The sequence below is a fragment of the Chanodichthys erythropterus genome, chromosome 18 (assembly GCF_024489055.1).
Source record: "Chanodichthys erythropterus isolate Z2021 chromosome 18, ASM2448905v1, whole genome shotgun sequence".
Lineage (NCBI taxonomy): Eukaryota > Metazoa > Chordata > Actinopteri > Cypriniformes > Xenocyprididae > Chanodichthys > Chanodichthys erythropterus.
Genome location: NC_090238.1, coordinates 32,623,428 through 32,647,715, shown reverse-complemented (window position 1 = coordinate 32,647,715; position 24,288 = coordinate 32,623,428). Strand labels below are relative to the sequence as shown.

Genomic DNA, 24,288 nt, shown 5'->3' with positions numbered 1-24,288 from the left:
CTGAGTGGGACAGCTAAAACAAACAAACAAACAAACTAAACCGTTCATTGAACCTAGGTGCTTGTGATAGGATCACTTAAATGGGTTCACAGTACAATCATTGGTTAATCTTATCAACCCATTATGTAATGTGTTTTCTGCCACAATGCTCTATTGAGATAAGACAGGAAATAGTGCATGCAGTGACTTAAGTATTATTTTCATTGTAAGCTCACAGTACACCAATGTCAGATTCTATGAAAAGCCCCATCACCCTTGCCATATGAATCTCGACAGAGATGCCATGAGCTGACTTTATTGGTATTTAGTGAAGAAAGACCCTATAAGCACTGTCAAGCAAACAAGCCCCTCAGCCAACATTTCCTGAAGACCACTAAAAGCTGTTGCTAAGCAACTTGAGCATCTGCAGCAAGGCCAATCCTGGTAAAATACACAGGCATTCAGATACGTGCAACTTCAATGGTTCAGTAAATAAAACCGACATCTGGTCACATTTGCCACCCATTAAGTTGCAGTCTGAAACTCTGTAACAGTATGACTGCTTGTGAAAATGTGTGTATATTTTATTTTATATGAATTGGGCTGTCTAGCGATTAAAAATTTTAAAGTCTAATTTTAATCACACATCAAATTTGGCTGAGAAATTACCCCCAAAAGATAATTTAAAGTCCTATTGTGTTACATGAGAAAAGTATCAAATAGACATTACAAAATTCAACATTGAATTTAGTACACATAAACTTTTAGACTTCAACAGCCATAAGGGTGAGTAAATGTCGACAGAATTTTTTTGGGTGAACTATACCTTTAATGTTTTTTTTTTTTTAATAATATGGATTTTTTTTAATTACTTTTTTTATGAAATGACACTCTAAATAAGAAACTAAAACTGTCAGTAGGTGGCAGTAAATGTCTAAATGAGTAAGTCATTGAGTCATTCATTCATTCGATTTGTTCAAACTGCTGATTCGTTCAGGAATAAAGTAAATAGCTCTCTTTATGAATGGGCCATTGAATCATTGGTTCACCCGATTGATTCGCTCAAAATGCGGATTCATACAAAAATGAAGCACTGCTGTGTGAAGCTTGTGGATGCACAACAGTTCTGTTCTGGCTTTGCAAAACTGACCAAAAGCAGACAATACTGTGTGTAAGATATGACAACATTAACTTCTTATTTACTGAACTGTTGTTTAAAATCAATATCACGTTTGCACTCATGCTATTCGGGACAAAAACAGCAAGTGTGATATTGCGCTAGTTACTCTTGTAATATTGCTTTACTATATCATAATATAAATATGAGATAAAAACTCATACTGGGGCATTTTTGCCCTGATATCTTGAATTTCAGGTAATTCTAACTGAATTCTATAGGCTACATGTTGTTGCCCTGCTTCATGTTTGTCACCATCAACTTTATGAAATGTAAGATGAACTACATAGGTCTGGGGCAGGTGCATTAAACGCGTTAATTTTAATGCATTATTTTTTTCCCATAACTAATTAATCAAATAACGCATTAAATTGACAGCCCTAATATATATATTTGTGTGAATGTGCTGAGGACAAAGCAACACCCAAATGATTTGAAATGAATGAAAAAGTATTTTGTTAAGCTGATCAGTGTGTTTGTGATCAACAGTCAGTAAGATGAAGGAGTTTAATGCATCACTTTAAGTGATGCTGAGATGAATTGTGTGTGTGTGCGTACAGGTTTGGCTATACTGATGAGCACCAAATCGTTGAAAAAGTCTTGTGAGGACATTTGAATTTTTGTGAGGGATACCTTTAGTTGGGATTTAATTAATATCATCACCTAACAGCTATGGGCCCATTCACAGCTATGTTCTCAAAAGTAAAATGAAACGTGTGCATACAGTATGTCTGCTTATATGCTTGAGTGTTCTTTCTTTTTATAAAGTAGCGAAGCGAAACAAAGGAAGTCTGACTGCCGTCTCAATGTGCTGTTTATAACTAATTTCAAAATAAGTAAATACATTGGAAACATAAGAAAGAAACAGATGTGAAAGGTTGTCAAATGTCGACAGAATAGCAAATGACAGCCTTATCACATGCACATTCATCTCCTGTCTGTCATCAAAGCTTGGAAAATAAACGCTCAAACATTTTTTTTTTCTTTTTTACCAGGAGATTTTTTTCTGATGATATAAAGAAGTAATGCTCAAAGAGATGACCTGCAAGATCTTAAATGCTAGTTTCAAATCAGTTTCTTACAGGAGTATCTGATCTTACCCAACATTCTAGAAAAAGATAGTCCTGCAACTCTCTGTGATCTGATTATTCATAGATTAAATTTTACATTAAACACTACACATGATATGACTCATGATATCCTTCATATTTTTTTAAGGGGTCCTTGATTATGATTTCACTTTTTTTTAACTTTAGTTAGTGTGTAATGTTGCTGTTTGAGCATAAACAACATCTGCAGTTACGACGCACTAAGTTCAATGCGAAGGGAGATGTTTTCTTTTACAGATATCGCTGTTTAAAGGGTTAGTTCACCCAAAAAGGAAAATGCTGTCATTTATTACTTACCCTCATGCCGTTCCACACCTGTAAGACCTCTGTTAATCTTTGGAACACAAATTATGATATTTTAGTTTATATCCGATGGCTCCGTGAGGTCTCCTTAGGGAGCAATGACATTTCCTCTCTCAAGATCCATAAAGGTACTAAAAACATATTTAAATCGGTTCATGTGAGTACAGTGGTTCAATATTAATATTATAAAGCAAACACAATATTTTTGGAGCACCAAAAAAAAAAAAAAAAAAACACAAAATAACGACTTATTTAGTGATGGCCGATTTCAAAACACTCCTTCATGAAGCATCGGAGCACAGATGAATCAGCGTGTGAAATCATGTGACTTTGGCAATCCGAACAGCAGATTCAATACACTGATTCATCTGTGCTCCGATGCTTCATGAAGCAGTGTTTTGAAATCAGCCATCACTAAATAAGTCATTATTTTGTTTTTTTTTGGCGCTCCAAAAATATTCTTGTCGCTTTATAATATTAATATTGAACCACTGTACTCACATGAACCGATTTAAATATGTTTTTAGTACCTTTATAGATCTTGAGAGAGGAAGTGTCATTGCTCCCTATGGAGACGTCACTGAGCCATCTGATTTCAACTAAAATATCTTAATTTGTGTTCTGAAGATTAATGAAGGTGTTACGGGTGTGGAACGACATGAGGGTGAGTAATAAATGACAGAATTTTCATTTTTGCGTCAACTAACCCTTTAAGGATTACAACAAATGGCTGGTAGGGACTACAACGAGCTTCTTTCCAGGTTGTTTACATCACGAACCCCAAGATTTACATAAAACCTGCCCCCGGGATCATGCAACAAAGGAGCCATGTTGGGCTGTTTTAGAGAAGAGGAAGAGTTGTTGTAGTAGAGTGTTGTTGTCATGCAGTTATTTTATGCTGGATTGCTTCACAAACAAGGGTCAATTCGCTGGATTGCACAAAAGATTAACATGACAGCACATGCTAGTTGATGAGTTGAATCAACTCCACAGCAACTACATATATTTATCCTTTAACCATTCAGAAACATCCAGTTGCATTCTACTAATTCACTCTAATATTCTTGAATATTTTTAAATGTTGAATATTTAACATTTAAATTTAGAAGAAATGCATGCACAGGGCAATTTCAAATGAATGTGAAGATTTGCAGCTCAAAACTTGATTTATCATCTGAAGCATTTATCTCAAGGCCTTTTCATAATTTATTTTTACTGTATATTTATTGCCTTCTAACCTTAAGCTTGCAGTTTAACAGATTGGTGTTTATTTTATTGTCCATGCCACAAAAAAAGTCTTTATAGAATTAATATAATACATTATTGTGAAAAATACATACAATTGTCAAACAGCATGTCTGGCAACTTGTCTGGCAACACATGTTTTATTGTGGTCTAAAAAAGTTAAACATTTAATGATCTATAAGCATTTCAAAGTTTTCTATGTACTCTAATTATATAATTTTTTTCTGTCAGTACACCATAGTTATACAAATTAACTAGATCAATGCTCTTATTTCCATTCAAAGGGATGGAAACTGATAGGAAAACATTAGGCTCAAAGGATCCCTTTCATCTTTCAGTTGAAATGGCTGACAGTTTAAATTTGCTTTTAGCCTCCTGAATATATAAATTAATGAAACTAAGCTTGTTTGCTCTGAATGAATTGTTCTCCAAAGAAGATGCATACCAATGGATCATATGTTTATGGAGTTTTAATGTTTTTTGTTTTTTTTAGTTGTTGTATCCCCTATTGGCGGAATTGTACAAAACTTGGTGTGCATCCTCAGAATGTCCTGTTGTCTATTTTGTGTCGAGTTTAATTAAGCATGGACATTCCATTCAGCAGCTATAGGTCATTTAGTAAAAATGGGCATTTCTTGACCATTTAAAGGGTTAGTTCACCCAAAAATGACATTTCTGTCATTAATTACTCAGCCTCATGTCGTTTCACACCCGTAAGACCTTCGTTCATCTTCAGAACAAAAATTAAGATATTTTTGATAAAGTCTGATGGCTCAGTGAGTCCTACATTGACGGCAAGATAATAAACACTTTCAGATGCCCAGAAAGGTACTCAAGACATTTAAAACAGTTCATGTGAATACAGTGGTTCAACCTTAATGTTATGAAGTGACGAGAATACTTTGTGCGCCAAAAAACGAATAACGACTTTCTTCAACAATCTAGTGATGGGCAATTTCAAAACACTGCTTCATGAATCTTCAAAGCTTTAAGAATCTTTTGTTTTGAATCAGTGGATCGGAGCGTGTATCAAACTGCCAGTCATGCCCCCCAGTGGTGAATCACTGAAATTTCAAAACACTTATGACATAACTAAGCCTCATTTACTAATATCACGTGACTTTGGCAGTTTGATACATGCTCCGAACCACTGATTCAAAACAAAAGATTTGTAAAGCTTCAAAGCTTCATGAAGCAGTCTTTTGAAATCGCCCATCACTAGATATCGTTGAAGAAAGTCGTAATTTTGTTTTGTTTTTTGGCGCACAAAGTATTCTCGTTGATTTATAACATTACGGTTGAACCACTATAGTCACATGAACTGTTTTAAATCTAACTTTAGTAGCTTTCTGGGAATTAAAAATGCAGGCTTCACTGAGCCATCGGATTTGATAAAAAAAGTCTTAATTTGTGTTCGCAATATCGCGTTCATTATCAAAGGCGATACATCTGAGATATGAACGCGATATTGCGTGGCTTATCAGTGATCTACGGCTCTGTCTATTAAATGCCGCTCCATTTGAAAGCAGGTGATGGTGATTTAGTGGCAATCAGGGAACCGGCTGTACTGACGAAATGCACTTGACAATCAGATGCGATATATCGCCCAGCCCTAATATGAGTAAATACATTTTGTAGGGCTTGACTCAAGGATTCAGGAGAAAAATAATTTTGTTTGTAGCCCATAGAGTTCCACAGTTATGATCCAAAACACGCTTGAGTAGCAGTGCACGACTGGGACCATCCTGCCTCCGGCCTCTGGGATTTACGGTCTCTATTGCCCAAATTCTTTTAGGTCAGAAAAATAAAGAAGAGGAAGAAAATCAGTACAAACACAACAAGGTTCCAGCACCACCTAAACCATTGCTGTTTTTACTGTATTTTGATAAAAAAAAAAAAAAAAAAAAAAAAAAAAAAAGCCTTGGTGTTCATAAAAGACTTCTTTCAAAAAAAAAAAATGAAAACGCCTCAACTTTTTTTGTATCCTGTAGTACTGGCATTTATCACTTGACATGAAAGAGGAATTTCAAAAAAGGATATAACAAATTTAGACTAATTAAGATCCTTTAAGAGGAAGTCACCATGTTACCATGTTTAAGGATGTAACAGTTTCAAAGATATTTACTCAACAAAATTTGGCTTTGAAAGCTATAATAAGCCCAGCAGGATATACCCTTTGACATAAAACTAAGGCAGGCTTGTCAATACCTCGCCTCAAATGTCTTTTCATTAGCTTTCATGGCAGGACTCTAATACATTTAGCAGGTTTGGCCTTCTCTAGGAACTTTGCTTTGCTTTTAATGAAGAGCCTATAAGAACATTAGAGAAACCCAGGTGATTCTGAAGCAAAACCCTGGGCTTCATGGGGTCTGTCATCATTTCTAACACTGAGAAAATGGAGAGCCACATTTTGAGTGTCTATCTTTAGGAAAAGCCTAATAATGAAACTATGAGATGTGACACATTTGCCCCCCGACTGTGTCGTCTGATGGAGGGAAATAAGAAAAAGAGAGAGAAAAAGCGAGGGAGAGAAGAGAAAAGTGTTCTGAGGGGGTTTAAGGAGAGTGAGGCTGAGAGGCTGCTGTCATGCTCTAGTTGGCCAGTTGAAAGATGGTTGAGACATGTTTAAGAGGGTGGAGGAGGGGGGTTTGTGTTGGGATTCTCCTTCGCTGAGCAACAGCTCTGAGTCTGGACAGATACACTCACTCAGCCCACACGCAGGAGAACGCTTATTCATCCAGAGAGGAATATTAACGATATAACATATATATCCATCCTACTGAATCTGAATGTAGACTAGGAGTGCAGTGGCACACTTGATACACATTTATGTATCCAAAATAAAAAAATAAGCCAAAAGCTGTTGTTTTTAATAAAAATCAACCACATGAATATAAACATGCCTGAATTTGAAGAAACACTTGATCATTTCTCTCATAATATTACATCAATACAAAGGTTTTCAGCCTTTACAGACCCAGAGACCCCTTTATCCTAATTACATTAGTGAACATTATTCTGTTCTAGAATCTTTAAAGCTGATAATGTACCAAATTTATAAATTGGACAAATAATGTTTGTAGGTTTTGAAATAAAATATTTTATACATCTCTCCAAAGACCACCTGCAAGGACCTTCATGGAGCCCTAGGGCTTAAAAAACTCGGCTTTAGAACCTTGAATCGATATTTTACTTCTTTGAGGCACTGTAGTGGACATCAGTGAAGTGAGCCGCATGAGAGAGATTGAAACTTATCCTGCAGATTCACTCGCTCACAGAGACATGCTGAGAGTCTCTTCTGTTCAGCCCAGTTTCACAATCTCAATCCAGTTATTATATTGTGATGCAATGCCATATACGGAATTGTGTCATGTGTATTGCAGTGCAACACCTAGCCATAATGTAGACAGTTAAACATTACATATGTAGATGGACACATGCAACAGAGACAGCTTACCAGACTGTATGTCCTATAAAAAGCTTAGCTGGGACATGCGAGGATGATTGCCTCCCCCTGTAACACAAGAAAAAAATATTCACATCACTGACACAAAGTAAATATTCTGTATATGCAAGGAAAGTCACTAAGTTAAAAATTAAAGTTGCTATTTCAAGAAATTAAATTGCAATTGTCGTAACTTGAATTTACAGGAATTAAAAATGCAATTACCAGAATTAAATATTTAATGTTGCAAATGAGAGCTATATAGTCACATTAGGTACGTTTATATGCATGCTTCCAAATAATTCTTTAGTAATCAGATTGATGGTTTGAAAAGCCTTCAACTAAAGCAATCAGACTGAGATCGATCCGAATGAAATGTCAATAGGATTCAAAGGGGTGGTGTAAATCTGAAATAATTTGATCATTAAGAAAAAAACTAAGCATGTAAATGCTTAAATGTGACTATCTTCTCAATCAGATTCCTTAATCCCTTGTGCACATGGGCAGTGCCGTGATGCACGTCTGCCAGAGCCCTTTCATAATGGGTTACATTCGTTTTACTTCATATGAACATGCATGTTTATTTAAGACCTGAACAGTGGAGCAGACAGAATATTTACTAAACATTAGATTTAAAAAAACAAAGCTGGTGACATATTTGCCAACTTTCTTTTTAGGAATGTCAATTAGTCCCAAGAAGCCGTGGCTTACAGTGAATTTATAACAGCTAATGCGGAGCGTAGTACCTAAAACCCTCTTAGCTGTTTTAAATTCACTGTAAACTACGGCTTCACGGGCTTATTGCTTTTATAAAACGGTTACCACACAATACAAATATTAAATCCAAATATGTATCAATGCAAATTCACTCTAAAAAATGAAGTAAAATCACTAAAAGTATTTTTTTCACTGGAAAAATAGTCCCTGATTGTGAACAGCAACTGAAGTTACATCATTACGCCATTAGATGGCACCAAAGTGAGTCACTCAGTCGCAAAGACTTTTATATTGAAACTTGTGAACACGGAACAAGACGCAAATGACAAATGACTAGTGCTGTCAGTGTCAACAGGGCATAAGAAAACCCATTAGCTGTTAAAGGACAAGATCGCAGCGGACATCAAACAGATTTTTTTTTATTATGAACATAGGACTGACCTGAAGGACAAATGCTAAATCTGAAAGCAGGTAATATACTCAGTCACTCGATATATCTCTCTCAATACTCTTCTACATAATACAGTAAGCTTCAATTAACAGTATCAATTGAGAACAAACATATGTTTACGTTGCTTAGATTGGTTGCTATGGGTTTTGTGTAGTAATACCAAAGTCCCTTTAAGACAAGAGGTGAGTCCCAATTTGCATACTTATGCACTATTCTATGATGTTTTTAAGTATAAATAGTGCAAGTAGTGCGTTCACACTGAAAATTCCAAAAAGAAAAAGTACACTTTAAATACCCGGATGATGCACTAAATTAACGAAAAAAACAAAGTGTGGAATGTTGGACACTTCATGCACTCAACTGTCGCAGCTTTAATTATGTAGCGGAGGGAAAGGGGCTGTCAGACTCCGATGTTAAATAACCTTATACAATTCACGCACTACATGGATGAGTACATAGTGTATAAGTGCATAGTGTGTCATTTGGGACGCAACTAAGATTTCACTCGGCGGCCATCTTTGAAACGCCTCTCAGGCATGCAAGATCCTATCAGTTTGAATGGGGAAACATCAAATTCTCCAAAGCTGTTTGACAAGTGTTCGATTAAATTTCATATTTGAAATCACCAGTGAAATCTGACAACAACTGTCTTATAAATTTTGTTTCTCAACACTCGAATCATGACAAAAAACAAACAAAAAAAACAACTGTGTTTTTCAGGCTGGATCAAACTAATGCTAATGGCTCTTATTTAGAAGGCAGGACTTATTCCGCCATTTTGCGCGTTGCAATATGCACCGTTCTATAAACAACAATTACACCCACAGTAGCTCCGATGACATTATAGAAGTGAATTTCTCTAGTTCTGAATATGGTGACTGGAGCACTGCGCATAAACTGAAGTTTTGTTCGAAATACAAAAATGTGAATGGGATTGCAAAGTTCAGAGATAACATAAACAGAACCTAGAATCTGATTGGATTAATTCGGATAGATGAAAATCAGTGCAAACATATATTGTGAGATATAAAGTTGGAATTAAGAGAAATAAGTTTGAATTGTGAGATATAAAGTCGCAATTAAGTGTAATAACAGTCACATTTAAATATTTGATTCATTTTTATTTTACTCTAAGGCAGAAACAGACTTCCATAAAACAGTCAACTTGACCTTGCAGCATTTTTCAGTTTTACCGTAGAGTTCTGTATTTCCAAAAATTATATTTTGGGAATAAGTAACACTCATTTACTTTATGAATTGGCAACTGCACAAGTGACTTTTACATGGCAACACTTAGTGAAGAAAGGAATATGCATAATTTAAATAGAATTTTGGATCCTGATCTCATGTGAGGATAAACCATTTCCCACAGAAGGGAAGTAAAGGAATTCATATTTCATAGCCCAGCACTCTCACTATAGAAGAGGGGAGAGTCGATCACAAATCCTGTGCTTGGAGTATTAAAGCACAGACAAGGCAACGCTAGTTATGTTTTATTAAATGCTCTCTTCCAGAGCTACCGCACCTATGAGATGGCGGTGCTTAATATTTCAGCGCCAGACATTGGAATTCTGACTGAGGAAAGGGTGATGTGTGGATCCTGTCTCCGCAAAGTCCAATCGGAATGATTTATGAGCGGTTTGGTCATTGGCATCCCAGTCAGCTGCACGGAGGGCATCCGCCGCAGTGTCTGTTCTTATAGTATGGGGTGCCGAATTCTTTTGCAAATTCTTTGCACAGGAAAAATGGCAATTTTGTCAGAGCCTAAAGCCAATTCACAATATATGTGACTCAACAAAACAATACACACATTTTTTTTTTACACAATTCACACCAAATGCAATGCTGGGTTTTACTCTATCATCTTTCTTTCCAGGGTTTTCTCTTAAATAATGTGTTTGCACCTGTTTGAAAGGCCTTGCGGCCCTCTTCCAAGTCCAAACTTTGCTGACGTAATGCTGCAGGGACTGTCTGGTAGAAGTCTGTCACTGAGCATCAGTGCAGGACAAAGCACCATTCTGAAACCTAAAATGACAAATGGCACACCTACGGCCCCATGGACTGTACAGGCATTGTTACTGATGGAGAACTAGGAGTGCCACTTAAAACCCCAAGAAGAAATCAGTTATCAATATATGAATTAGCTAAAAAATATCACTTGTCAAACTGACAAATGAATACTGTATGTGTATATAAAACTGTATTTAATTCTGCACTCTAATAAATGCTGGGTTAAGAACAACCCAAGTTGGGTTGAAAATGGACAAACCCATCAGCTGTGTTAAACGTTTACCCAACCTGCTGGATAGTTTTATTTAACTCAACTATTGTTTAAATATTACTGTAGAGCTTGCTTAAAATGAACCCAAAGTATGTTGGAAATTAACATTTATTAATATGTTTAATGAACATTTACTAATAAGTTTAATGAATAACAATGAACACAATACAATACAATACAATAATCATTTATTAAATCGCTTATTAATAAATGTTCACCTTTTGATCATTATTGTTGCCTCTAGTAATTAATTATGTGTCTGATTTTTAATTTCCAACCTATTTTGGGTTCATTTTAAGCCAATCATATAGTAATTTTTAAACAATAGTTGAGTTAAATAAAACTGCCCAGCGGGTTGGGCAAACATTTAACCCAACCGCTGGGTTTGTCCATTTTCAACCCAACTTGGGTTGTTTTTAACCCAGCATTTTTTAGAGTGTGCATTAAAATTAAATTATTAAAAATGTTAATGGTGATTTATCCATTTAATACATTTATTGTTACATTTAACTACATTTAAAACATTAATTAAATAAAATATTATTAACTCTTTCCCTTCCAGCATTTTTTTTTTTTTTTTTTTTTTTTGCCAGCCACCGTCAGGGTTTTTGATAATTTTCACAAAAAATTCATGGAATATTTTGTAGTATGAATATCTGAACATGCAATATATCAAACAAAAGAACAAACCCTCTTTATTAAAAAAAAAAAAAAAAAGCAAAACAAACTATTAATGCAATATTTTTTTTAAATCAACACTTAAATATGGGTAAGTTTAATTTAAAAAAAGCTGAGAGAAAGTCACTTTTTTGTCAAAGACTACATCTGGATCAGATTCAGAACGATGATCAAAACATAGATGGAGATCGAGTCCATCAACACCCCTAAAGCTTGCACAGTCCTATAGCTCACCCTGGGGCGACATTTCATTCAGTAACGTTAGGCATTAACATTAACATTTAGATTTATATGCTGGTTAATGTTGATTATTACATTATTTTATATATGCAAATAATTTCACATGCTATCACTTGTTTCTGCATGTTCTTCACTTGTGTTCTGATCAGAAGATTCAGTACTCTTTCTGAAAAAGTGTAACAGCGCCCCCTATCTTATAACACTCAAAACACGGAAAGCCGTAAAATCTTGTTTTCACATAAAAGACGAGAACTCATCAATGGCAGGGAAAGAGTTAGGAATGTCTATTTGTTGATTTTTCAAATGATTTGGGGGGAAAAAAGATAATTGTTTTCTTAATTTTTTCTACTGGTCAGTGAACCTACTTTCTGAGTAAATTATTGCTGGATCAATACAGAATGAATTTTGTGAAGGGGTTCAGAAAGATGCAGTGTTTCACTTTTAAATCTTAAATACATGCCAAAAAGTGATAGGCTGGAGATCTCGGTAATACTTCGAGTCACGTTATATTTAGAATCATTGTGCATGTGCACAAAAAGTTCTTGTCATCAGGCTCATTACAAACATTGACTCATGATGAGTAGAGTTTTTAACTGCAAGTCAGCAGTCTTCGAGATGAAAGGTGAAATGAAAGGTGACGTGTCAGTAGGCATGTGATGGGCGCCACTGTAAAATGTTTCTATTCATGCTGGGCGGCAGCTGCAGACTAGCACTGTCTCTACAAGCACGCGGGGATGGGGCGACGGCAAACCGCAAACAGTCCTGCAGTGTAAATGTGTGTGGACCTGTGCCAGGTATAAGCACGCGCACACACACAGATCTCGCTGGAGGAGGTAGAAGCACAGATGGGCATTTCTGGATGGCTGCGTCTCCTGCAGGGGTCAAAATCAGTGGGAGGTGTTGGCAGTCCTGTAATGCTGCCTCACCAGCACCTCACAAAACACTCACACTTTCTCAAACATATGCTGTCACTGAAAAGAGTATGTGAAAATGACAAGAGATATAGTCAATGCTGTATGCTGTGTGATTCGTGCTGTCCTTAACAACAGCTGCTTGTTAGATTGTTTGATGTAATGATCTGACCCCTGAAAGACTGTGCAACATCAACTTGTCACACTTCACAGTACACATTTATACTTGGTGATCCATAAGATGCATACACACCACGTCAGAATTACTGTAAATATGAGATTCCAACATCCTCCTTTAACTCATAATCCGAGATAAACAAAAGACATACAATACATTTTAAAGGGTTAGTTCACCCAAAAATGAAAATGATGTCATTCATTGCTTTTTGTGCGCCCCCCCCCAAAAAAAATAACGACTTTATTCAACACTATCTAGTGATGGGCGATATCAGAACACTGCTTCATGAAGCTTCAAAGCTTTACAAATCTTTTGTTTGGAATCAGTGGTTCGGAGCACCAAAATCACGTGATTTCAGTAAACGAGGCTTCGTTACGTCATAAGTGTTTCAAAATTTCACTAGTTCACGTGACTTTGGCAGTTTGATACGTGCTCGAACCACTGATTCGAAAAAAAGCTTTGAAGCTTCTTTAAGCAGTGTTTTGAAAACGCCATCACTAGATAGTATTGAATAAAGTCACTATTTTGTTTGTACAAAAAGTATTCTTATCACTTTATAATATTAAGGTTGAACCACTGTAGTCACATGAACTGTTTTATCTATGTTTTTAGTACCTTTCTGGGCATTGAAAAAGAAAATGATCTTGCTGTCAATGGAAGCCTCACTGAGCCATTGGATTTTATTAAAAATATCTTAATTTGTGTTCAGAAGATGAACGAAGGTCTTACGGGTATGGAATGACATGAGGGTGAGTAATTAATGACTAATTTTCATTTTTGAGTGACCTAACCTTTTAATGCAGCTACATTACTAATGTCCCACTAAATAAACTAGGCTGAGTTGTTCAGACAAATGATTTTTTTTTGCTCATATGTGACTCAGATCTGTTTTTCTCATGACAGTGTGAACAGCACAAACCACATGGAATCTGATCTTTTCAATTCCTATTTATTCCACTTCCATATTTGGTCCTAAATCCGATACAGTTTAAATGTTGTGCAATGCGACCTCAGTCTGAACAGTCAAAATGGAATTCATGCGACTTTACGTTACTCTAGATTAACATTCATCACAATTCTGCACTCATGGGAGTCACTTCAAAGATGTATTATCAAGACAGCTGCGAAAGGTAGTCAGTGGAAGGACAGTGATGTGTCAGAACTCTTAAGTATTACAGTGACAGCTCTACAAGCAAAACAAGAGGGCTCTTATCAAACAGGGCTCCGAACCGGTTCAAGGAACGAAAACAAAAGCGAAAACGAAATCAAGTTTAAACATTCTGAACAGAAATGCTACTTGAAATTACCATTAACTGGTTAATAACGTTTATAGTTAATATTTTATCGTTCTGTTTAAGATTTTAATTTGGTAGTCAACTAATCATTAATTCAAATAGCCTATGCAAATGTGATGTTGATGCATCCATTGTGAGTGAAATGTCAGCGCATACTCAGTTGTCCAGTCATCCTTTGTAAGTCGCAAGGCAATGTGCTGGCATAGATCACACAATAAATAAACGTATAATCGCTGACGTTAATGTCCTCTGTATTTACTTCCATATGACAGCGTGCTGTGAAGTCTTTTTATCATTCTTTTGCGAATGCGGGTCAGTCCAGGATCATGATCTGTTCACAGTGGAATCTGATATTGGCCACATTGGAACTGAGCACTAAGGCTTGCACGCAGTGTGAATGTAGCCTAAGTTTATTATAAAGGCATTTGCATAACAATTGTTGCATTGTGGGTTTGTGTATTGATTTTTCAAATTACACATATTAATTGGTGTTAATAGTGTTGCCACAGAAACACAAAATTCTGAGTCCATGAACAGCTCAAGAGTAGAACATCTGGGTTGTCATCTAGTAATGACTGTTTTTGACATGGCATGAATGCAGCAAAAAAAATATAATGGCCATTTTGCATCACCAGTCTGCGTCAAATTCTCATAAGACAGTCACATTTATTATATTTTTACTGATCAATTGTCATACATTTAATCATTATTAATGACTGTGATTAATTATGTTAACAAAAAATTAACTGTCAATTTTGTTCATGTCACCGTGCAAGCTTAATATCCATACAACTTAAAGTCAATTGGACATAAATATTAAAATTCAGATTTTTTTTCATATTCAGAAGTTAATTTTCTAGTCACACTGTGGAACCACCTGAATATTATATTAGAGTAATATAATATTAATTATTCTTGTCTTGATTTTTTTTTAATTATCTATTATTAATTTTATTTAAAAAGTCTATTATAAAAAAGACTGGAAAAAATAAATAAAGATATATAAGAGGAAGAGAACATTCTTCTCTTCCTCTGTGGTGTTGCTTGTCATTAGATTTGCATGGTAATTTGAAAGGCCAAAAATATTTGTAAATACATGAATATGGAAATAAAGTGAAATTAGCTTAATACTGTACATAATAACCAGTCTACACCACAGACTTTGGATCTCTGAGGTCATCTGGAGCACTTCCTACAACAGTGCATAAGGCCCAACATTTCTAACACTGCCAGAACTCCAATGAAAGCTAGATTCAACACAAAGGCAATTAATCTGTGAGGAAGTCACACTAAGCAAACAAAGACTTTCTGACAAAGGAACTCATTTACGATCTGCGGATGTTGTCTAAGATAGCAACGTCTTAGTTCATTTTAAGGGTGGGTGCACACTGTAGGAATATTTGCTAAGTTCCTGAGTGTATTTCCGAGTGTGTGTCTGAGGTCCTACACAGACAAACTGGTGATTCCAAAGAAAAAGGAACTAAAGAGAGAAAGAAAAGTGCAGGGTGGACCAAAATAGTCTGAAACAAAACTTTGTTTGGTCTCATTTCTCCAAATGCTGCTCTCTTTCTCCCTCTCTTCCTCCCACAGACACAATCACAAGTGTTCACAAAACATTCATTTTTGCCAGTTCTATTTAGTTTTGTGGCTTTCAGTCAGTGTCCATTAGCTTTGAAGCTATCTATATGCTAGTGTATACCTACAAATTCACAAAACAACCTTTAGCAGATGCATATGTACATATCTTTCTCTTCTGGGAAAAAATACTGATGACTCATCCTGCACTACACAATTTTTTGTTCAATAAAATGCTCTATAGATTGCAAATGACCCACCTACCTAAACCCACCTGCAAACTATAGGTCATTTTTGACATAATTAACGGGGTGGTTGATTATGATTTCACTTTTTTAACTTTAGTTAGTGTGTAATGTTGCTGTTTGAGCATAAAAAAACATCTGCAAAGTTACAACACTCAAAGTTCAATGCAAAGGGAGATATTTTCTTTTAAAGAATTCGCTGTTTAAGGACTACAACAAGCTTCTTGCCGGATTAGTGACATCACTAACCCTAAAATTTACATAAACCCTGCCCCCGGTAACACGCAACAAAGTGGGTAAAGACCATGTTGGGCTGCTTTAGAGAAGCGGAAGAGTTGTTGTACTACAGTGTTGTTGTCATTCTGTCATTTATGCCAGACTGCTTCACAAACGAGGGTCAATTCAACGCTGGATTTTAGGGCTGGACGATTAATCGAAAAGTAATTGAAACCGAAATTCAGAACCTCTAACCAACGCCATTTTCCCATGTGCCTTTGCCTTGCGTCTTCACTAAACTGTGTCAGTTGTATGTGTTTTAAGGTTTGCCAGTTTGGACATTCAAGCGATTTTAGATGACTGGATGTATATTATTTCAAGCTACCATGCTCACGATGCTGCATTGTGGCACGAACACTCACACAAACAACAGCTGTACAAAACATGTAGATCTCGCGCACCGAGAGGAACTCAGAAACTAGTTGTCAGCGCTGTCCTGTGATTTATCACTAAAGTAGCTTAGAAACTCAAAACTTATTTTAGCACATATTTTTCTCTTTTTGAAGGAACTATTTACAACCCACAGCTTCACAATTAATAGAGATGGTATGACTAATTCACACACGCAATCACTCTCTTTATGTACTGGTACTGTACTAATTTATCTTTATCTGATTTACAATGAGCAGAAATTTGTAAGAAATGTTATGAACCATAGATAAAATAACTGCTGAAAGTGAGCTATGTCTGATCACTCTTTCAATAGAAAAAAATATCCCAACTTTTAATAGTCAAGCATATTTACGGTACAAACCTTGTCAGTGAACTATGAGGGCAAAAAAAAAACCCGAAACAAAATAATCGTTCATTAATCGTAATCAAGGTAAATGTTCAATTAATCAACGTTTTGATTTTAGGCCATAATAGTCCAGCCCTACTGGATTTGCACAAAAGATTAACATAACGGCACATGCTAGTCGATGAGTTGAATCAACTCCACAGCAACTACATAAATTTATCCACTAACCATTCAGAAACGTCCAGATGCATTCTAAAAGTTGTAACTTCTTCCTGAGTCTCTCCATCAATGTCCAACTCCAGTTTGATCAATGTAAGGCTGAACACCGTTACTGACAATCAGCATTTTAGCTGTGTGAGATTCTCCAGCTTTGTTGTTGTTGAGCAACCGAAGCACGAGAAAAATTCACAGACACATTCTGAGGATGCCAGAGACTTATATTAAAATCTTGTAAAAGGGGCATTATAGGTCACCTTTAAAGCTTGCTTTCTATTACTTTCTATATGTTCCAGCCAGACTTCCTGTTGCAATAGGAATTACATCAACAAAGAATGAAATGCAATTTAATGGGGTTTTAAAAGAGAAAAATCTTAAGACTTTCAAATGAATGTTTAATGGCTGTGAAGCAAATGCTGAATAGAGCAAGTGTGCAATATTTTAAACAGGGAATAAATTTACTTTCAAACTACTGGTAATGTGTAAGAGGTGCTCCGCCATCCCTTAAAGCCCCACAGGCAGTCCAGATTAGGAGTTAAAACATGGAGGTGGGAGTCTTTTGCATAATAATATGATAATATGGATATGCAAGAAGGCAGTGGGATTGATGGTTTCTAATGTAAGAATTTATGGAAAGCGAACAGCATGGAGCATTAAGCTAAGCTAGAGCAGAAAGCTACATACAACATGTACCCCTACACATCACTTATTTAATTGTGAGACTAACCTCATGCCAATAAAGCTGCTGAGAGTGTAAATTTAGAGCACCAGAATATTTATGCATGGGCACATGCATACACTTACATGCACGTTCAAATATTTATTCTCCAGTTCCTGAATGCATACAGTAGCTAGAAGGGCATGTGAACATTATGTTAAGTGACATTCGTATTCGAATTAGAGTTCTGCAGTCAGTTTTAATGTTATGTTGATGAGTTTTTTGTCAAAAAACAGTGCTGGTAGTTGCCCCAAGGGCTGAAAGGCAGGGTGGCAGAGTAGAGGAAGCTGTGGGGAAGGGTGTTAAAGAATAAACTCAGCTAAATGTGGTTTCTCCTCAGGCCATGTCCACCAATTTGTTCCATATTCATCTCACGTTAAGGCTGGCTGTTAAACTGCTTTTGGTGGGGATTCGACACTAGTGTTGTCAAAAAAAATTCATGGTCAATGTTAATATTGGTACATTAAACATTAAGAAAGAAAAAACAACAACAAAAAAAAAAAAAAAACAATTGAGAATTACAAGGGTATCCACACTAATTGCAGTTTGTTTTTGGTAGTTATACAAGAGCAACTGCTTGGATAAATTCATAATTCTAAATATTTTTTATTCACTTTTTAAGAAAATATTATATTATATTATATTATATTATTCACAAACTGCTGGGAAAGTGTGATCTTTACTGCCAACTGCTAATTTAAAGAATTGCAAAATTACTGTCAAAAAAATAAAGTCACAAGATTTGATTCCTTGTTTGATTCTGGATCATGGAAAGCATGGAACCTATCTTGAGGGTGGCAGTAGAGTAACTTGAGCTGTGTGGTGAAAATTAATGTTGGAGGCTTAATCCCAGATCTGTCATTAACATACCCTTCGGCTTAGTGTTTAACCTCGGGCCAAAATCTAATTTTACCTTGATTACGATTAATGAATGATTATTTTGTTTGTGTTTTTTTGTTTTTTGCTATTTTTATTTTTTGATTGTTTGTTTGTTTGTTTGTTTTGGGAGGGTTTTTTTGGCCCTCACAGTTCACTGACAACCCTAAATTCAAAACAAGAAACATTTTCGACACAGTTTGTGTTGCAGTTGTGTTTTTCTGCCATCTTTTGATCTGCAGGATACAATTGGCTGATGTCTGACAATGGCTTTTATCGGCCTCTGAGTGCTTGAAGTACACAACACCACACATTTCTAAATATATAATTAAGGGGAAAATTAACAAAATGCGAATGCCACCTCTTCTGAATGAATGAATGAATGAATGAATGAATGAATGAATGAATGAATGAATGAATGAATGAATGAATGAATGAATGAATGAATGAATGAATGAATGAATATGTCTAGTTAAACCTTGAGAATGCCACCTCTTCTGGATGGATGGATGGATGGATGGATGGATGGATGGATGGATGGATGGATAGACGGACGAACGAACGAACGAACATGCCTGGTTAAACCTTGAGAATGCCACCTCTTCTGAATATATGAATGAACGAACGAACGAACATGCCTGGTTAAACCTTGAGAATGCCACCTCTTCTGGATGAATGAATGAATGAATGAACAAATGAATGAACGAATAAACGAATGAATGAACAAGCGAGCATGCCTGGTTAAACCTTGAGAATGCCGCCTCTTCTGAATGAATGAATGAATGAATGAATGAATGAATGAATGCACAAATGAATGAATGAATGCATGAATGAAAGAAACCAGGCAGTAAAATCCTTACAGATATTCTTGAGTGAAAATCTATGGTTTTGGAAACCCTCCTCCTACCTAACAGATTTCTCTAATGGTCCGAAATTCATGTTTTACAAGAGCAGACCTCAACAAGCAGAAGCTAAACATGGCAGACCTGAACCTGCAGAAGTTCACAGTGTCAGGCCTGATGGTGCTTGCTCATCCTCACACTCCCCTCTACACTCCCGACTATTCTTCACAAGGGTGATGAGTTTCAGCATCATTAAGCCCTCACCATTCTGCACCAAATTACTGAGTGTGTTGAAATGTAATTTAGCTGGCGGAGAACTAGGCATATTCAGTGTTCAAGAAAGACTCAAGCGAACCAACAATTGGTAATGCCATGGAGACAGATTTGAGGGTGTGTTCCTGTGTGTTTGGGAGAATCTGTCTGACAGATGGTTGTCACTAGGTTCTGGGCAGGGACTCAAAGTGATTTTGAGATGGTAATATTGATCTGAAGGCATTGGGATGAGGCTGGTTGGACTGAATGGTACAGGCAAAATGACCTTGAAGGATCACTACTGGTCTTGAGGCTGATTTGGGGGTAAGACAGTCATCTCTCAGGAAGATTTTAGATCATTTTACATCATACCAGTTTAAACTGAACTGGTGCAATATATTAAGATTGTATATTTGTTAGAAGTGTATTGAAAATACCAAACAGAAGTATATGTGTTCATTTAATGTTATTCCCTGGAGAAATAATTTGATTTAATTCATTTAATGCGGCTATAACAATGAGTACTGTTGTAAATCCTCGGTGTATTTTTGTATGCGACAGTCTTTTTCTGCAATAAAGAGATGATGACGATGTTTTTTTTTTTTTTTTTTGTTATGGTAAAAATGGCATGTACAGGAGTCAGTTTTTACAACATTAAGTCTTCATGTAGAAATAGTATTATATCAAACACAGTTTTTATTTACTTATTATGTATGCCATACTTATCGAAATAAAACTGAAAAAAAATTGACTTTGATATTTAAAAAGAATAAGCTTCTGTTGATTTTTATTGTACATACAGGCACTGAAATAAGTAGTACATATTTCTTTTTTTTTTTCTGTACGTAAATGCTGGTAATGTGTGTTTATTTCACAAACACTGACAAATACATATAAACAGCTTCATTTGCAATAAAGACCGTTTGAGATCTGCCAAACACCTTGCCTTGAATTTACATGAAATTAGGTGACTACATCATCCCCTAAACACAATTGTGGCATATGTACAAATATTGGATGCACTCCATTCGAGTGGCGCTAGTGTTCCACTATGCTGACGGAAGTGAGGATCCACTGCTTCGAGTCCAAAGGGAAGTTGTGTGACGTCATGTGAAAAGGGCCTATTAGGCAGCAAAAAGAACTCAGTTCAGTACTCACACGCTCTATGGCCACGTACACACTGTAAAGTTTCAGGAGTGACAACGGCATTTAAATTATCAAACATAAATCACCGTTCCATGTGCGTACTGAATGTGACTCGCTCCCAAAACTGCAATGATTTACACTGTGGTAACCATAGCAACGCTCTGGCGTCTCACGTTTGATATCCGACTAAATATGTATGATATTCTGACTGAAGTAATAGTACAGTTACAAAAGGCTTGTAGTGTTCAATTTTAACTAAACCACAGTCAACGGAGCCACTATGTTTTGTTTATGCTTAAAGGCTGCTTTACACAGCGTGCTCGCAGAGTTTTTGGGTTTGTTGTTTAAGCTTGGCTCATACAGCGATCAAATTTATGGAGTTATTAAATTAAGAAAAGGTGGGTCGCAATATTTCGGTCTTGTTTTCAGCATAAAGCATTTCCATTTATTTATTTTTTTTTATGGGCTTGTTCTTGTTAGCTTATTTGCTTGCAAAATCTAGCAACACGAATGAGTCAAGGTTCATACAGCTTTCCCTGTGATTTCTTGCACCACACATACAGGCGAGAGATACATCTCTAATGCTTGTTAAAATACATATTTTAACATGCATCAGAGATGCATGTCTTGTCTGTCATTTCTCATATCTCTTGTTGTACGTCATTAACAACTAGTTGTTCAGTTTGGTTCCATACACGCTGCGTAGAATTTCTGTAAATGTGGCTGTCACTATCAGCAACGTCATAAGAGCGTTACAGCGATAAGAGATGATAGTCCAAAATCGGTAACACTTTAGAATAACTCACGCTATGAAGCATTAGTTAAGCATTAGTAAATAGTTAATTTATCATTTATAAAACATTAATAGACATTAGTAAGCCATTTATAAATACAGCTATAAATGCTTTGTTCTTGATTTATTAGCATATCTATAATGAGTTCAATAATTGTATTTTCATACTTTATTAATGATCAATTTATCATTTCTAAATTATGTATTACATTATTCACAAAGCAGTAATTTAGGAGTTGTCAGTGGTTCATAAGATCATTTAGGAAGTGTAAGTAAATGATTAATAAAATATTTAAATGTACATTTATGCATCTTATTATTTATACATATAGTATTAGTTACTCAGTGAGTTAATAAATGCTTTATTAACATATTCCTAGTGTCAAAACTACCTTGGTACTAACTTTAAAACATTAGAGAACAGCAGTGCAGAAGATCACTGAACCTTTAAATCTCATTTATAAAAGCTTCACAAAGCATAAACAGTCCTCACTTTAGATGAGCTCACACAAATAGTTAACTGACCACTTCTAAATGTTTTATAACTACCTGAATTAATCATGAATTGCAGTAGGAATATGTGTTAATAAAACATTTACTAACACACTAAGTAACTATTATTATGTGTCTAAATAATAAGATGTATAAATGAATGTTTAAATAGTTTATTAATCATTTACTTACACTTACTAAATGAACTACTGACAACTCCTAAATAACTGGTCTGTAAATAATGTAATACTTAATTTAGAAATGATAAATTGATTATTAATAAAGTATGAAAATACAATTATTAAACACATTATATATATGCTTATAAATCAAGAATAAAGCAATTATAGCTGTATTTATAAACTACTTACTAATGTCTATTAATGCTTTATAAGTGATGAAATAACTATTAACTAATGCTTAACTAATGCTTCATAGTGTGCAGTTATTATAAAGTGTTACCCCAAAATCTCCTTCAGTTGACAAATTTCTACAGGTTAATCATGTCTACCGTTATAATGTGGGTGAGCGACACGGTCATATAACCACATCAAACTGAATAATTGACCCATCTACTTTTCAAACTCGTCCAGAAACATTCAATTTTAAAAGGTGTCAAAATGTTCCAGCCCTTCAGATCAAGGCATCATTCACATTGTTTCCTGACTGTGCACAGCATAAACAAACCTGTCATCTGCAATTTTATCATGCATCCACTAGTCAACATCACTCCGCTGAGGCTTTCAGGGAAAAGATGGCACTTTGACATCTTTATATAGAGGGGGGAGAGAATGCAAAAATATGTTTGCATTTTCCAAGACCATAGCTTGAAAACTGAGTTTAAAATGAAGAGCTTAAAAGATCAAACCAAGTCTCAAGAATTTGACAAGACTGTACTCTGAGAATGTAGTGAAAGAGTCCTCTGTGCTCTACAGCATGTGTAGGAGTTCTCCCTAGGATGCACATAAACCCCTGTAAGACAATTAATCAGAGACCAAAGACAACAGGCTTTTGTCTTGGCTTGAGACATGCTCAAATTGGCACTGCAAATAACACTTAAAACAATGCAAAAAAAATTAACTGCTGTGCAACATAAGACACTCATAATTCCAGCCATTTTTAATTTATCTAATATACTGTACCATTCGACAGTTTGGGGTCTGCAATATTTTTTTTTATACTTTTGTTCTGCAAGGATGCATTAAATTGATCAAAAGTGAGAGTAAAGATATTTACAATGTTACAAAAGATTTATATTTCAAACATATGCTGTTATTTTTAACTTTCTATTAATCAGTCTATTAATTAAGCAGCACAACTGTTTTCGATATTGACAATAATAGGAAATGTTACTTGATGTAATGTATAGTTTTGTATAATATGTCAGTTATGTATCTTGTCTTGTCATGCGATTCCGATCAGCGGCTAACTTGAAGCAGTGCATGCTGGTAAGAAATTCTGTCTGACTTGAGACAGCGCCGACGCTGTGTGACTGTGACGTATGGCTTCATAGTACAGGAGCGATTCGAGAGCAGCCAGCTGAGTCAGCCAGCGCAGTTTCTCAAGAGCAGCTGCACAAGCACAGATGACGACACAGCTGTTCTACGATTGGCCGGATTCACCGCATGACCAACATGTAACATGTGTGTTACATGTTTATTCTCACATGTTTATTCTCACACCTTTAGTTCCATTAATGCTCAAAAATCTGTATTTTTATAACAGTTAAAGCTAATGTAGTTGCGATGTTGTATTGTTTCATGTTAATCAAAATAAAACTAATAAAAAGCGTAGAACCCACTACATTGGTATTTAAATAATATATGCTTATGTTGAACTTTATTCTTCTTATAAGCTGTACATAAAGTATTGAATGAAAATGTAACATCAGTGTATTAGTCAAACATTGCATTTATTTCACTTCAGCTGTGATAAAGAATGCAAACGCAGAGCGAGTGTCACTATGGGAAGCAGAAGTGTCTGACTTCACGTCTCCGTTTTCAGCTCGTCCCCGCCTACACGCGGCTACTCTCGCAGATCGGTTGCATGCAGCCCATGTCGAACACACCTAATGTCTCTTGTCTAGCTTTGTTCAATGTAACCTGCTCG

The 24,288-nt window shown here is 35.7% G+C and overlaps 1 protein-coding gene across 1 annotated transcript in view; it reads right to left on the bottom strand.

The window, feature by feature from the left end:
- The window catches only part of fut8a (fucosyltransferase 8a (alpha (1,6) fucosyltransferase)), a 101,352-nt gene that overhangs the window by 60,611 nt on the left and 16,453 nt on the right, over positions 1-24,288 (bottom strand). The window contains exon 2 of the mRNA XM_067366977.1: positions 7,271-7,327. The gene's annotated coding sequence lies outside the window, so the exon portion shown is untranslated. The remainder of the gene's footprint in view (positions 1-7,270; positions 7,328-24,288) is intronic.